This window comes from Cydia fagiglandana, chromosome 3 (genome assembly GCF_963556715.1).
Source record: "Cydia fagiglandana chromosome 3, ilCydFagi1.1, whole genome shotgun sequence".
Classification (NCBI taxonomy): Eukaryota; Metazoa; Arthropoda; class Insecta; order Lepidoptera; family Tortricidae; genus Cydia; species Cydia fagiglandana.
The window spans coordinates 7151119-7168537 of record NC_085934.1 but is presented as its reverse complement, the minus strand read 5'-3'; positions in this window follow the sequence as shown (position 1 = coordinate 7168537).

The window sequence follows — 17419 nt, the reverse complement described above, 5'->3', positions numbered from 1 at the left end:
ATAATAGCGCTATATGGTGAGGGGGGTCTCACAGATCAAGTGTGATTAAAAAGCCAATAAGCTTCGACCACCAGTGGCTCGCTGAGAAAATTATAATTTTATCTACTAACACATTTCCTTAACACACTGTGACCTCAATGTTCTCATAGGCTCATAATAAAACCTATTACGCTAAGGGCCACTTGCGCGATCAAGGGTTAGAGACTAACCTGGAGTTAACTGTACAATTTAACCCTGTGTTAACGGTTAACTCAGAGTTAGTTGGCTAACCCTTGATGTTGAAAATCGGAACCATGTCCGATCAAACGACAAAACTGATTATTGCGTAGTACGATATTATGTTTGTCATCGTAAGATTAAATAATGAATAATATATACCTACCTATTCAATAAACCTGTTGATAAACTTTGGTCACTATAAATAGCTACTTGTATTATATCTATAATAATATTTAATAACAAAACTTCCGTGAGACACAGACATATTAAATATATTAAAAACGGGTCACTCACGTATTTCAAGTCGAAAAACGCTCCTCCTCCTGAAGCTCCTGATGACACTCCTCGGTACGGAGTGAAACATGTCGAGCGTTTTTGGACTTAAAATACGTGAGTGACCCGTTTTTAATATATTTAATATTTCATTCAATGTTCATGTCGGCGGCCGATCGTAAGATCAGGCAGATCGTAATGTTCCTGTGTAATGTTTTAACGATTGTCACATTAATCCAATATATAGGTAGGATAGGTTCGTTGGGCTGCTTCAGATGCCCGAAGGGCAAACTGTCCAGAAATAGGCGCCCCGCGTAGCGGGGCTCCGTCGACTCAGGGAACGAATCAAAGATTTTCACGATTCACGATATGCCTAGGAATTTCACGATATGCCTGATTTTACGATCGGGCGCCGACATTCATAATGGCGTAATACTGCCTACTGGCATTACCAATGCGTCTCCTAAATTATGGGTGTCGAGTGCGAGGTTGAAATTTCCTCTATCTGCTATATTTATAGCATCGGTCGTGGCAATTTCTTCGCTTATATGCTCTTATTGCTCTGCTGCGTTGATGAGCCACAATACCTTCCTAACAGAGCCAATTAACTCAATACAAGGTTACGGGGTTCTTACCTTTTGCCCGATTAGCAATGTAACAAGGATATTAAAGGACGTACTTAAAGTGATCGTCCGGATTTTTATTGAGAGCACTAATTTCAAAGTAGTCACAACATTAGATAACAAACGAAGGTAACTGCACTATTAACAGTATTAACTGAGTCCATAGTCCGTAGATGTCTTGACACATTAAAAATCACGCATCGTTTCATCATATATAGATAATGATGAGACATATTGCGTAATTGTCTACTGATACGGAAAAATACAAAACGTTCCAAAGTTCTCGTTTCAAAAGAGCTTCCGATCTTGACCGATTAAACATATAAATAAGGTAATCGGTTGACTATAGGCCGAGGAGACATCTTGCTTACGTGTCGAGGGCCACGGAATGGAACTCAATGGATGGCAAATATCATCGGTGATCTTGACTCGATTCCGTAAAAGCAAACATTTATAAGTGTTTTGTGACCTTAACAGTTCGTAACTTATTAGCTTGTTCGCATCCTCTCTCTTGCCTTCATTCAGGCCCCGACCTACTAACTTTTCTCTCCACAAGATCTCCTGCATCATATTTCTGATAGGTTTAACAAATTTTAATCCGTCGATTTGTGTATACCAACGAGACAGATAAAACTGTAATTAAAACTCAAAAGAAAACCCAAGTAAGTAGCAATAGCAACCTAGAACTATAAGAAGGAATCTTGCAACAGTTGCAGCTCATAAGTGCAACAGAAAAGTTAAGTAAGTAAAAGTAAATTTAAACCAGAAATATGGTGAAAGACATGAAATTCATGTGACCAGATAGGATTGGGTGCAAAAAATGAGGCCGAAAGAAAAAAAGCCAGAAGTAAAGATGGTTGGGCTGTAGAGAGACGGCATGAGAAAGAAGTGAGTGAATAGATAACATCACATGCGAAAGAGAATGGAAAAAAGAACAAGCTGCGCAAATCACAAGTAAATTGGGTATTTAGGTCAATGATGATAACTTTAGTTTAAAGGTTGATAACGCCATCGTCTGCTCTGAACACGTCAATTCAACCTTCGAAGTATAAGTAAGAGAAAATCACAAGTTGGTATATACAACCTATAGTAGCTTTATAATGTTGATGATGTTCAATAGAGACGGTTGAAAGCGAAATAAGGGGTTCTAAGAAGAGATACTCAAACTCGATAAAACATTATATGTTGCTTTGTTCGACGCAGCCTCTTACTTACGCAAGTAAGTTCTAGTGCACCTCTCCTTTCTACTTGGGTTCTTGATTCACAATTGTTCTGCAATATATCAGAAATACTTTCATCACACAGTGTACAGATATACTACGTACTTACCTCTATTTAACTATAATACTTTCTGTTTACTCTATAAGAGTGCACGGTCATGGGTCATTCATCCCGTCCTTTCCATTCGCCCCGTCCATGAAATGTTCCTCCTTTAATGATGTTATACATATTTTGCATTATATTAGTGCAATTGTTATTATTATGAATACGGATAAATCTGGGACAGAGTTTTTTAGTGGAAGCTCGACACAATAAAGAACAAACATAATGGTATAGAGTGAATAAATAGCCATTCTGAAACATAAAATGAATAATACATATATGTTAATTCAAAAGGCCTCGTATTGATATGAACTGTGTATGTATAACATGTTATAATTCTGAATATGCCTATGGCTCTCTTTTATAAAACGCCTAAGGTAAAACACATTCGCCAGAATATCCGTGTAACATGAAGAATTTTGTAGAGATTATGCTCACTTACAGTTAATTTATGAACGAGCGGAACCGTTACATAATTAATATTGACCACGGCATAAATCTGTGGTTGGGCAATAGAAAATGTTAGGCAACCGGCCTCGAGAAGTACTACTGCCAACCCAATTAAAATCGGAAGCGCACAATCTTAGTACTGAAGCAGCTCAAACTGTGACTGCACAATTTGGGCGGATAACCGATGTTTGGAGTATTTTTAGTGTTTAGATTTACATTGATGAGTGGTCTAAAATTACCCTCAAAAGGTCATTGTATCGATTCAATTTCACAGACGGAGCGGAATTTTTAGAAGTACATAAATAAAATCCTTACACGCGTTGGCATTTGTTTTGTTTTGATTGTATATACGATTTAAAAGTAAACATAATATGCTCAATGCATGTTCAATTGTTTAACTTAACGGGTATCTAAAAATGCTTATAACTTTATAAGTTATTTATTTATTGCTAATAATTTATCCCAGTATTTACAGTTTGATTAAATGTGATTTAATGCCTGTACACTAGAGTTAGACTAAGAAAATTCTGCAACGATATTGATAGCACACCCAGTGCAAAATTATAGCTTAAATCTAAAATAGGCCCCTGAGGCATTGTACCAACTATGAAATTATGACGTATTAATAAGTTTAAATATTATATTATGATTTATGAAGAACAAATAAAACAGATTATGTATTTAATTTATAATAATAATATAGCCTTTTATTCCGTACTAAGAACATTACAAAATGTCCCTTAATTCGGCGTGTCGGTTGACAAAGGCCTCCTCCAGCGATCTCCACTGTTGTCTGTCTTGCGTAACTCTTCTCCAATAAGGTCCTGCTGTAAGTTTTACTTCGTCTTCTTGTGTGTTCTGTGTATTTAATTTAGGTTATAAGATTTTGACTGAGGTATGTACTAGTCAGTAAGTACTCAGGGCCAAAGAGAATTCTCAGGGCAACAAAATTGGCTAAACGCACTAAATCAGCTGCTAATGTATTTCAATACCAAAAAAGGCACAAATATAAATTAGGTAATTTATACCCAGAACAACTATCTACTCTCCGCATTCATTCGTTTCGATCCCTACTTCATGGGACACTTTTGTATATATATCTGTATAAACTAGTATGCTTTTATTGCGTTTTCAGCCTTGTAATTTCTCTTTTGTACAAATTTTCAATATTTTTTCTTTAACAGTTTAATGGAATGGAATAAAACTATTGAAACGGATTACGGGTCATAATTAGAGGGCGGAGTACCGGTGGCAAATTTCACACTAAATGTATGGAGTCGCCTAAGTATTCTTATGATTAAATAAATAACGAATAAATGATTAATTTTGCATAATAATTTTTAGGAACTTATAGAAATTATCTTACGAGCATACAAATATAATGTGATATGTTGTTAATATCTATAATACATAATAATATGTTTTCTTATCAAAACATTATCATTAGGTACTAAATACTGGACTAAGAAGTTATACCTGCCAAACGATATATTATTTTCAAGACCATTCAATTACAATTGAGGACTGGAATTATGTGTTCGAGGTCCTCCTCACAATCTACACTTAAGTGCGTATCCATGTTATAAAATGACTGGACTATGGCCATATGTTCCTGGTTTTTCGGAGTGAATCGGTTTCTTAATTTATTGAAGATCCATTTATGAGTGGAAAACGATCGCTCTACATCTACCGATGTCATGGTTGCATGTTTAAGGACTTGTTTATAATTTTCCATTGTAATCATATTCCTTAATTCGTCAGCATCTGGGTTTCTATCTAAAACCAATTCGAGTTTATTTCGCACGGTTTCACTTCCTTGGAGGCTTAAAATAGTCCTAACTATATCTATTACCAGAAAACTTTCTTCTATCGGAATTTTAGTGCATAGTGTTAAGTACTTACTTCCAATTTACGAGTAGGTACCATACTAAGTACATTAGGTAAATGAATAATTTTATTATTCAAGCCTAAAATAATAATTATAAAAACGACTCCATACCTTTTGTGTGAAATTTGCCACCGGTACTCCGCCCTCTAGTCATAATGTAGTATGATTGATTGATGACCTGACGTTTCGAACCCTTTTCAGCATGCGTGGTGGTGGTAGCGATATAATCCGTTTCAATAGTTTTATTTCATGACTAACTATCGCGGTGACCGCCGGTAACCGAAGACAATATTAGTTTAATGGAAATCGAAATGGTCTATTTCGATTTCTAATGGCATGGCGAATTAGATCGCGGGCATAGACCGTTCCGCTAGATGGCCGTAATGCTTGCCGTCACTTTTACCTTCGTTGTCTGTGGTCATGGCTTCCGGCCATAACCTCTATTCATATTCTCAGAAACCTGCATGAGCGTTTTATTACTTGAAGGGTTTGCCGTTGCATGTCTCATTTAGCTAAGGCCTAATTAGGCTCGAAAAATTGTCTAAAGGTGATGTTGATACAATATTACTATTTTTGACAGCAAGATTTAGAAAAACTACTACGTGACGAGTTGTAAATTTAAATACATTTCTTAACACTATTGCTAATTTAAAGTACCTAAAGTACTTACTGCGTTTTTTATTTGAGTAAGTAGTAAAATTATTTATTTTTATTTTGTGGTTATGATGTTTATTTTGTATTTCTTTTATACATGTGCCTAAACTTAAGAGTTTTTGAACACAATATAGGTAATGTTGTCATTGAATAAATGAATGAATTAATGAACTATGACGACTCCCTCTGTCAAACTGTCATTATACAGATTAGCTCCTAATCATATAATTGAAAAAAGTGCAAACCAAAAATTGCATTACGACAAATTACAAATTTCAAATATATGTCCAGCCTGTAGCGATCCTATTTTATCCTTCGCGAAGTAAAATATATAAATAGATCTAACAATAAATTACAATATACACACGGCTCAATTCGGGAAATGAATTAGATCTCTACTAGACCTCAACAAGTTACGATATGGATAATTTAAAGATATCTGTAAGATAAATATGTCAAATTTGACGTTTCCGCGATTCTGGAGGTCCTCTTGAACCATTTCGACAAGTTATGACTTAGATATCCAAGTCACATCTAGTCGATATCTAATGTAAATCTAGTTGATCTCTATATCGTCTCTAGATCTTGTCATTATCTCGTTTCCCGAATACGCGTGACAGTACTGCATAAACAGTGTTTATTTATTTATTACTATTATTAATACAAGAAATAACCTTACGATCTAATTCAGTTCCCTGCAAAACTGTTTACACAGTTTGTCTGCAGGTGCGAGTCTCTGATATAATTACTTACATACGTAATCAATGTAAAATATTATAAAAACTAACATCATACACTTAACTAATATAATCAGATATGCCTTACTTTACTTGGGTGACATTTGCAGGCAGGTGTATATGTGTGCCCTATAAATATGTATGTTACACAGAGAATATTAATTGTGTTCCCTGCTATGTTACATAAGCATTACCTTATTTATATCACCTCACATTTTCTCAACTACATATATACTCGTAGGTTGCATCGAGTCTGAGAAAAATGATATTCCGCTCTCCCTATCTAATCTTATCTCTATGCTTATATTATATCACTAAAGTTATGCCACATATGCTAACTAACCTTGAAGCTTGCTTGAAATTTAAAATACACCTTGTCAAATTAGATAAATGAGTACACCTGTAGGTTATTTATACATCTATTGTAAAAATATTATGCTTGTCACACCTATGTACACATGTAAATATATCCTAAGCTGGTTTAGATACAATTAATAAACAAATAAGATACCGATTACCACCAACTTTGTATTTCTGCCAAAAAGAGAAGATGAAATAATCTCTTTGTTTTAATCTGAGACAATACTATATTGTACATTAAATAATCTTCATCATCTGTTGATTGAGTTTTTGTAGGTAAACACTGAAAAACATTATAGATCGCTGAACATTAGATCGAACGTGTTCTTAATTATAGTCGTTGTAAGTTAGTTAAGAAGTAATTAAATTTTGACAGTTATAAACTGACCCTTAGGGCTGATTTAAACGGCGCGCGCGCGAACTCGTATGCGATTTTAGTTACATTGCGAACTGTTGGTTACGTCCAATTCAACCGACCGATCAAAACTCGCAATGGTATGAAACTCGCATGCGAGTTCTCGCATCGTCTATAAGGGTCAATTCATAATTGTCAAAGTTTACTTTTTAACTTCCACCGACTATGATTCACAATTAAAATTAACTTGTGACATTGAAGAAGCTCTTTCAATTACATAATTATTGTTACACAGCTGGTGCAACTCAGCTGAAACGTCGGAATTTAAGGTAATAACAATGAAATTATATTACGGTAGACCCGTTTGTGTAATTAAATAATTATTGTTCCAAGGTTATTTGTGACGTCCCACGGGTAAAAGTATGGCGGTTGGCGCTTACGCTATTATTAACGCCACTCCAATAATATTGCGGTGCTATGCGACCTAAGCGCGAGCCGCCATAAGGTACCTTTTGCCGTGGAATGTCATATTTAATTACATACATATTTTTATATGTAAAGTGTAAACCATTAAGGAAGGTGTGTTTGTAGTAAAATTCAATAACATGATTGAGTCATCATTATTATTCCAATAATTGATAAGCAGTGTTATCATGTTATTTTCGGATAACTTTGCCATTTTAAGTCGCACGAGTGGGGTCATATTTGACCTGTCAAAAGATAAGTGATCCATTGACAAGAAATCATTATAATAGGCTCCTCCCCATCGTACGATACGACGCGAGTACTCTTTCACAAAAAAATGTGTGTCAATCTGCTCGCTATAGTTCGTTTTTTTTAGCATTAGAAAGAACTTCGCAGAAGTAAGCTTGTGGTTCCAAAACCGGCACTTTTAGCGGTAATAATTTGAAGTAAATTATATGTATTGACCATGCTACATTAGATAATTCAATAATTATTAACAATTAAAGAGCCTGATAAAAACTGCACGCTTGCTTCTGTGGAGTTCTTTCTAATGCTAAAAAAAACGAACTATAGTGTAATGTGAGCTCCATCCATAACAAGTTGAATAGATATTATATCGGTACCTATTTCGTATTTTTCAAAACCGACTTATATCATACGAGGGCACTCTTTTATTACAAGCTTTTATTTACTTTCACCTGACCGTTGTCTGTCTGTCTGTAATCAAATCTTGCAAGTTAAATTTGATACACTTCCCGGTTTCCGATTGAGCTGAAATTTTGCATACATACGTAAGTCGGGTGACAATGCAATATTATGGTGTCATTGAGCTGATCTGATGATGGAGACCGGAGGTGGCCATAGGAACTCGATGAGTATTAGTTGCCTGTGGGAAGAAAAGTACAGTCAGCGATAAAAGCTTGTACCAAAAATGAAATTTTACTATCAGGGAACTATTTAAACAATAAAGGATGACTCACGATACGAAAGCGCCGGAAGCTCCGGCCCGGCCCCGGCAGGTCTAGCAGCTTCCGGCGCTTCGTTTTCCATGGAAATCACCACGTGATCACCGATCAGCTGTCATAGAAAATGACATGGGACACCTCGGCCCGGTCTAGCGTGAGTCATCCTTAGATTTAGTAACACTGGTGGCTGTATAGCGGTGCTCTTAGAGAGCATTGCGAACTACAGACTAGCATTTTATCTGGTGATGCGAATTGTTCAATTGAATACCAAGGGCGGCGGGATCATGCTTAGTTACATTCAATGAACGATGGGTTGGGAAATTTAAATAAACACAATTATTAAATATATACTCGTATATATTTCTAAGCTACTTAATATTCTTGTACGCACAACTGATATAGAATGGTATCCCTATAAATATATGTATATGTAGTAGATAAATAACCAAGGCAGGGATGAAGATTATAATCACTCTACTTTTCATTTCGAATACGAAAACATGATTGACTACTCGTATTTATATTAAAACGCAAGTGAAAAGTAAAATGCCATAGAGCAGAAACGTATTACTTTCTGTAGGTTTTTTCAGAGCATATGATATGATTTTTTTTAGTATTTTGCAATATTTATATACCCAAAAAAAGGTTGAATCGTTAATTGTACTCGTATTAATACATTTTATCAAAATAACCAAGGTGCCCTTATTGTCTTCCAATGTCAGAAACTTAATTAAAAACTTGTTTTGAATATTCCGTTCAGTATTTTTGGGATTACCCTACACAAGGGCAGAGTCAAGAATGTGAAAGTGTAGGGCAATGTCCACAAGGATATAGGCAAATAAACAAATGAGTCAGCAACCTTTGGTAATATTCAGGAACAGAATATAATTCCAATTTCATACGAACCTCAGTGTATCGATACAAGTGCAACAACTACACGTAAGAACGAGATCGAAGCACTCACAATAAAATCATATCTACGTTGTTGAATATGCTGCCCCTTTGTAAGGGGCAACAACAATATACAAAACTCTTACATATATGTATGTATTAAAACCTCTTAAGAAAGGAACACTTATTCTTATTGCCTCAAGTGTACGGAAAGTTTTAGTTAGAAGCTAGAAGCAGTTACTTTCCACTTCTAAAGTACGTACTTAAATACAAAAGTGAACATTGTTGACATTATATGAATATGTGGTGACATATTCGCCACTAGGCGCTGTTTGTTTTGCAACTGTAAAATTGTAAATCTCGGTTGCATTGGGCACTGGTCCCACCGCGAGCTAGTAAGCTATGAGCTATCGGCTATAAACACGAACAAAAGATAAGCTGCACTCCCGTGTAAATAAAAGAGATACGGCGATATTTATAGTTACTCGCCCAGCGGTGAGCTATAAATATCGCCGTGTCTCTTCTATTTACACGGGAGTGCTTATCTTTTGTTCGTGTTTATAGCCGATAGCTCATAGCTTACTAGCTCGCGGTGGGACCAGTGCCTTGGGCTAATAAATTATGCCTACAAGCCAATTTGAGTTTTAGTTATTCGATCTGTTTCCAATATTATACTGTACGGATATGATGGTCATATTTGTCTGCGTGACAGCGTGATAAAACGGTGTCCGACTCTTTCTATCCCGCAGAGTTAAAAAGTGACAGTTGTTTTATCACGTGGATAAATGTGGATAAAGCGATCCATAATAGGCTTGCTGATCTGTCAGTGTCAGTGTCAAAAGTGTCATTTATTCAACCAAAAATGTCACTTTTACACAGATCAGTATCATATCGGAAACAGATCGAATAACGAAAACTCGAATTGGCCTGCTAGTCAATGACCGCTGTCGAGCTCTGTGACGCCCGCAATATTGATCGGAGAAGTGGCATCTGAAGTTTCCCATCACGTCAAGTGCCTTATGTAGCTGTATCATAATACAAATCTGATATCGATGAAGTTTCTATGGCTAATTGAATTACTTGGTACTACAATGCCTCAGGGGCCTATTTTAAATTTAAGCTAGTTATTAATTTCGTTTATTTGTACCACTCCCATCTTACATATTGTATGTAAATAAATGATTTTTGGTACTTTAAAAAAAATTGGATTACTTAGGTATAATGTTTGAGAGAAATTACAATCTTTCTTAAAAATGTAACCAAACGTACGATTATATTATCAATTTAGAGCTATCAAATAAAATAAATTAATTCTATATAGGTAGGTAAATATATATATAACCACGAAAATATTACCACTAGATAACGGACAAAATTAATAGGTATTTCATAAGTAAATAATTAAAGGTGAGCTAAACACCTGCTTCCTGAAAATAAGCTGTTTAACTAATATACCTATTGCTAACTACGTACAAGGTTAGGAGCTGCACACATAAATAACAATGGAAATATTTGCTTTGGTTTCTAAAACCATTAACAATTAGATCTATGTTGCTAAATGTGTTTCTGTTTATGCTTTGAAGAATACTGATTACGAATTAATGGCTCTAATTGTTTCCGCATTGTTCTTTCATATTTTGGTCCTGGAAAGAATTTATAGGTAATGTTGATGATGTCCCAAAAATATGTAAGCAAAAATAAAAAACCGGCCAAGAGCGTGTAGGGTACGGAACCCTTCATTATGAGTACATAATGAAGGGTTCCGTACTTTTATATGATATAAAACGTACCATAAAGACGTATATTCTTGTCATTTACGGCCTTTTAATAAGAAAAGTTTATTTTAACTCATTCACTCGGACAGACAGACAGACGAAACTATAAGGGTTCAGTTTTTGCCATTTTGGCTACGGAACCCTAAAAAGTAGGTACAGAAACCCATTCTAAAAGCCTCCGACAATAGTGTGTACTCTGTATGGTAGAAATATATAGTCAACAATAGATAGCCATCACAAAATTACGAGTATGTCACCATTTAAATCGAATTCAAAACGCAAACTACCCAAATCGGAGGCAATCAGTAACTATCGTAGATGAACTTAATTAAGAAATATATACACATAGGTATTCATAATCATCATCATCTCATCTCAGCCTTACGACGTCCACTGCTGAGCATAGGCCTCCCTCTTGGACCTCCATTCGTACCGGTTGGAAGCGACCCGCATCCAGCGTCTTCCATAGCGCATAGGTATTGGACTAACACAAAATAACAATACAGAGTGACTGAAATTACCTACAGTAGGTACATATCCATTAACTTTTAATAGGAATTTATCTTTTATCGCCCATTTCTGTGCGTAGGCCTCCTCTTTGAGTACCGAATTACTTTACTCGTCTCGCACCTGAGTTAATATTATTCAGAATTTCGAATTTTCGATTACAAATACACTATAGGCATTAAAATATCATACATACATTGACAATAAAAATATTCTGTTGAAATAATATTCGACTGCTGACAATATGTGATTTTTCTTATTTGAAAGTTACATCTTGGACCAACTTTCTCTGCACTTCAAACGCTGCTGTTAATAAATGGATTCTTCTTTTGTATGTCGACAACCTGTTTAGGATGTGTACTTGATTGATAAGCACTTGAACGACAGATTTCATATTCTAAATTATCATTATGTTATGTGTGAACTATTAAGTTTTCTATACTAACTCGTAAGTGAGTAAGGCAAAGGGACAAAGGGCATGAAGATGGATGAGGTCTAGGCGTGAATAGATGACATAATCCATTGAGCAACGTGTAGTGTAAATTACCTACATTGTAAAGTGCGTCAGACCTGCATTGTATAGCCTTCAATGGACAGTTTTTTTGTTCAGGCAATAGGCTTTTTTTAATACTTCGTCGGTGGCAAACATTTATACGGACGGCCTGATGGTAAGCAGTCTCCGTAGCCTATATACGCCTGCAACTCCAGAGGAGTTACATGCGCGTTTCTGACCTTAACACTCCGCAGTCCGAACCCTCGTTCAGCTCTGGCAACCTTCCCTTTATAAGATCGCCTGTTGTTGCTTAGCACGTTATGATAATTATGATGTATTTAATAATATTGTTTTAATTGTGCACAAAAAAGAACTACTTACTACAAAAAAAGAACTATGTACTACTACGTCTACTACTACTTACTCAACGGCAGGAACACAGGAGGGATCGGACTCTCGTATATTTTACAAACTTTTTGCCTTAGGCAGTGAATATCTAGAACTTGTGAACTTGGGTAGAAAAACTCATTTTTAGAAATTAGTGTGATGGATATGATTTAGGATCAATTTCTTCTTATTGCTTCAATCAATGATTATCATGTTTAATGTCTATTTACGTGAAGATATATGCGTTATGGTAGGTATAATAAAAATAACGTTTTATCGCTAGTTTAACCAGCTTTGCATAAACAAACAATTTAACAAAATAAGTGCATAAAATTACTTTAAAAGCACATTTATATTGCATGCCAATCGCAATTCTCGGCACGCAATGCCTTACGTTTGTTGAACAATTTATGTGCTGCGTTGGTAAAGCTAATATAACAGTCGTAATAAGGCCTTCATGACCTATTAACATAACACAACATCATAGCTTATGCCAACTAGGAAATGATGCGATCTGTGGAACCCTTGCCTATATATATCAGTCCATCTTATACACGGTGGCCAAAAAAATAAGTGCATTCCCGTTGCCAGGGAGGTTTTGGGATTATACTGAGCAACTTTTACTATGAGACCAACCCCGAAATCGCGAAAACAAATTGGCGGTTTCACACATTTTGGCTGGTCCATTTCCTATGGGAGGGTCATTTTTATTTCGCGATTTCGGGAATGCACTTATTTTTTGGCCACCCTATGTATAATTTCTGCTGAATAGTTGAAGAATAGCGTCCGCCCGCGATTTCATCTGCGTGGAATGGTGATAATGATTGATAAAAAAAAACTATCCTATCATCTTTCTCAAGTTTCAAACTATCTCCATACAAAATTTCATCTAAATTGGTTCAGCGGATTAAGCGTGAAAAGACAGAGTTAACTAAAGGAATTGTGGATTCTGTAAGAAAAGATTCACAATGAATGAATACCGCGATGGCTCTATAAAAAGACGTGACGTGATAAAAGTTTTGAATTAGTTGAGGCTATTTAAGAGCGCTTTCACAAGAAAAGTCGAAGTAATGCAAAATTGATGGTATTCCTCGATAAAATTCAGGACTTTACGCACATTATGAGAAACAATGAGTACTTGTTCCTTATATTTAGTAATATCGTTTTAAATATTAGAAAAAGGACTTATCAAATTAGTAATGATGTTACCACGTGAGCTCTTATTTGTAAATGTTGGGACGTTTACTCTGCTAATGTCTCGATGTCTCAATGGTCAAATTTTCTACCTCCAAATAATCACATGGCGGGTTCTAACAGTTCCTCGAAACTAAACAGTGTTTTTGTACTGTAGATAATTCTTGATTGTTCGGTGTTATTTCACTAGTTTCTCACCTATTTAATACCTACACCACGTATACTTTGTATAGTTCATAACGACTCAACACTTCAAGTCTAGCTGACGCAAAATGATCTTACATTTACAATAAAGTTTATCTTAATTATAATGCACAAAGTTGAACCGTCGAATGTCCGTATTTAATGTCCAAAAGGCATGTTTATATTTCAATAATCAAACCCTCAGTTTGGTGACTTGGTTATTAAAATTATCTTAGGCAACTAAGTATTGCCACATTTACCTAGCTTCCTTGGAACTTGGACTGGACACCACTCGTGCATTGACCGCTAAAACTAGCATCCAAAGTCCAAAGACCAATCTCAACTCGCAACTTACCGGACAAACTGATAGTAACTAAATTAACTTGTGAGTATCAAGTGCAGACTTAATTATATTCGATGAATAAAATAATTTTAGGATAGTATTTGCTCATGGTTATTTATTTTTCTTGCTGTGCATACCTATTTTGGATGGCATTCCTAAAAAGCCTACCACTTTAATTGTAGTCAATGTAATCATGTATTGAATGTCGACAAGTCTGTTCAATGTGCCTTATAAAAAAATTAAAAAAGATAACAAAGCACACGACAGAGTTCTATTCAAATATAAGTGCTAGGATAACCTTATTTTTTATATTTTTAATAGATGCAATTTACTAAAACAACGGTTATAATTGTTATAAAGTTAGTTGTAATTCGAGAAACGCGCTGACCTCGACAATGACCTATCAATCTAAAACTTGCACAAGACTTGCAAAACACGGTGCGTGCGCACGCAAGACACACCCATTCTTGCCACACGGCGCGGCGACGTGTAAACGACACTAGATTAAAGTAGATTTCATGAATACGAACTTTTATTACAGAAGTAGTTATTAATACCGATCTGATTGACCACATTTGAATAAAAGGTAAAGTGCTATTCTAATATGTATTACATTATTTATAGTCATGACCATCGGCATCGGCATAATTGGCTCGTCAATGTTAATCTATCTTTTCACTTTGCTCTATCCCTGATATCGTCATCGTACTTACATATCTGAATTTTCCTTAAACTTACGAAGTATAAGCACAGATTATAAAATAGTTCTTACGAAGTAAGTAATTACTTCATTTTGACACACTCTGGTTATCTTTGCTGTTTCATCTCTGATCTCTCTACTGAAAAATATGTTTAAGCGGAAGTCTCACTTTATGTAAGCAGTTTCCCCGGATGGCTAATGCGTTTCGAAGACAGGAAGTACATAATTCTGAGCAAACATCTACGACCTTTGTCTGCTGCGCAGACGCCGATGCCCAACCCAACCTAAGCTTGTTCTTCAAGGAAATTGTTTTTTTGTACCTACGTTATTAAAGCAACGATATTTACATATGGCATAGAGTAAGTTTATTTTGGAATGACATACTCTTCGTTGGAATAAGTCGTTAAATTCTGTTCTTTATAGTTGTCTTATCCAAACAAACTAAAAAGAATAGCTTACAACCAATAGTCACAAGTTTATTGACATTTCACAATCGGGTATTATACTGTATTTAAAATAAATTGTTTAATAAATCTGATATAAATATAAAATTAGGTGAGTCGACCGTGACGTCACGATCTCACGATGTAATGTTTCTTAGATAAATTATGATGCTGTTTTTTATGATGTAAATTCATATTAGCAAATCGTTTTGACAGTTTTAAAAAAGTAACTGATTTGACTAGTAGAAAAATACCCTATTGAACAGTCAAGATAGTCCGATAGCAATAACTTTTGAAGTTATAAGATTATTAATGTTGCCTATTTTTTACATATAGTTTTCAGACCACATACTAAACCTAATAATAATAATTTGTGTCATCCTAGGTATTTGCTTAGGTAGAAATTTAGGTATTTCTTTTTTTAAACAGCATTCGGTAAAAAGAATATTCGAGATGAAATTCTTTGTTTCCCTGTAAAAGCAAAGTGGCTTCCGACGTACACACGCATTTTGTGTCATTTTCATCCACGGGTATAATGACATTTAATAAATACCTAATAGTGAACCTAAAATGCCTAAAATAAAATTATAGTCGGTAAGTGAAGTGTTGTACTTCACAGGATATTATAATATGTTATTCAAACAAATGTGTGTCAAATTCATCCACCGCTTTTATTTTTAATCATTTTTTTTCTTATAAACATCATGTATCTGCCACAAAAAAAAATTCATGTTATTAAGTTTACGTCTACATTATTATAATGCCACATCGAGACAACATTCATAATTTGGGTCATTTTCAACAACGGTTTTTTACTATTTGGCAAAATAAAACTTTGCATGAACGGCGTACGCGGGGAAGGCTACCTACGCGGGTAGGGTGCTTGTTAGATGAACATTATGGCTCCTCTACACGATGGGCCAACGCCGGCCACTCCAAGGGACGCATTTATGCGTTAGAGGGAGCAAGTGGCCGGTGTAGAGGAGCCATTACAGTGTATTTATTTCATTCGGAGGCATAATTATTATATTAAGTCTTTTCATAGTGTGGGAGTAGGTATGTTGTAAGTATATTTAAAAATAAAATGTAGGCTCCTCATACTAACCAACATTCGTGACGTTCGCAATCAAAAGGTACCACTTTATCCTTGCCATAAGGACTCTCTGACAGGTTATTTGTATAAAGATACAATAAAATTTCGTCTTTATGGTAAAGGACAAAGTGGTCCCTACCTTTTGAATGAGAATGTCACATCAGCGACTTTTAAAAATAACTTTCATTCGATATTTAGTACACTTTTTAAGATTATTTTAAGACGCAATGTATTGCTAATTTTGTGATTTATAAAGCGTGGCAAGCAACGCCAATTACAATGATGATGGTGTACGTTGAATACAAGACTTCATAAATTTTAAAAGTTATTGAAAAAAATATGTTCCTTTGTGGAGCATAATATTTTCTGTTAGAACGATTATGAAACAATTGAATGAATGAATGATTTTATAGGACATTCTTAAACAGATTGGCTTAGTCGATAAACAACGATATTATAGAATACAAGAAATTATGTATATATATAATATACTATAAGATATTCCACTGCGAGTAAAACGATGATAGTTGCTGAAAAACACCGAGCTGAGGTTTTTAATTTGAAGAGAAATGTAATGTTTGACATTTTAGTAATAAAGGACGCATAAAACTATTTATTTATTAGGCATTATAGACCTTTACGCCCATGAACAAAGATAACTGCAGAAAAAACTCTTAGCGTTAATGCTTTAAAATTTAAGGGCAAACATTACAATGTAGTAATATAGGTCCCAGAAAACTATTTATTTGTTATTATACACCGCTAAGTCCATGTTATTTGTTTTAAATTTAGAGTTTAGAAACTAATTCGTGGTAGTAAACGATACAAATATTTAAAAAGTCCTTTACAACCTTGTTCGCTTCATATACTTATGGTAAAATAATTTTAGGGCGGGTCATAAAGGGCAAGTAAAATAATAATTGTCACTAGTAAAATATGTCCTTTACGACCATATTGACCTTACGAGATACGATATGAAAAATCATCAAGACAAATGAAGGGCTTAAAGGACGACAAAAGACATGTAAGTCATTTACAATCATATTTATATTTAGCGGTAACCTTAACGATAATATCTATGAATTTCTAATTTATAAC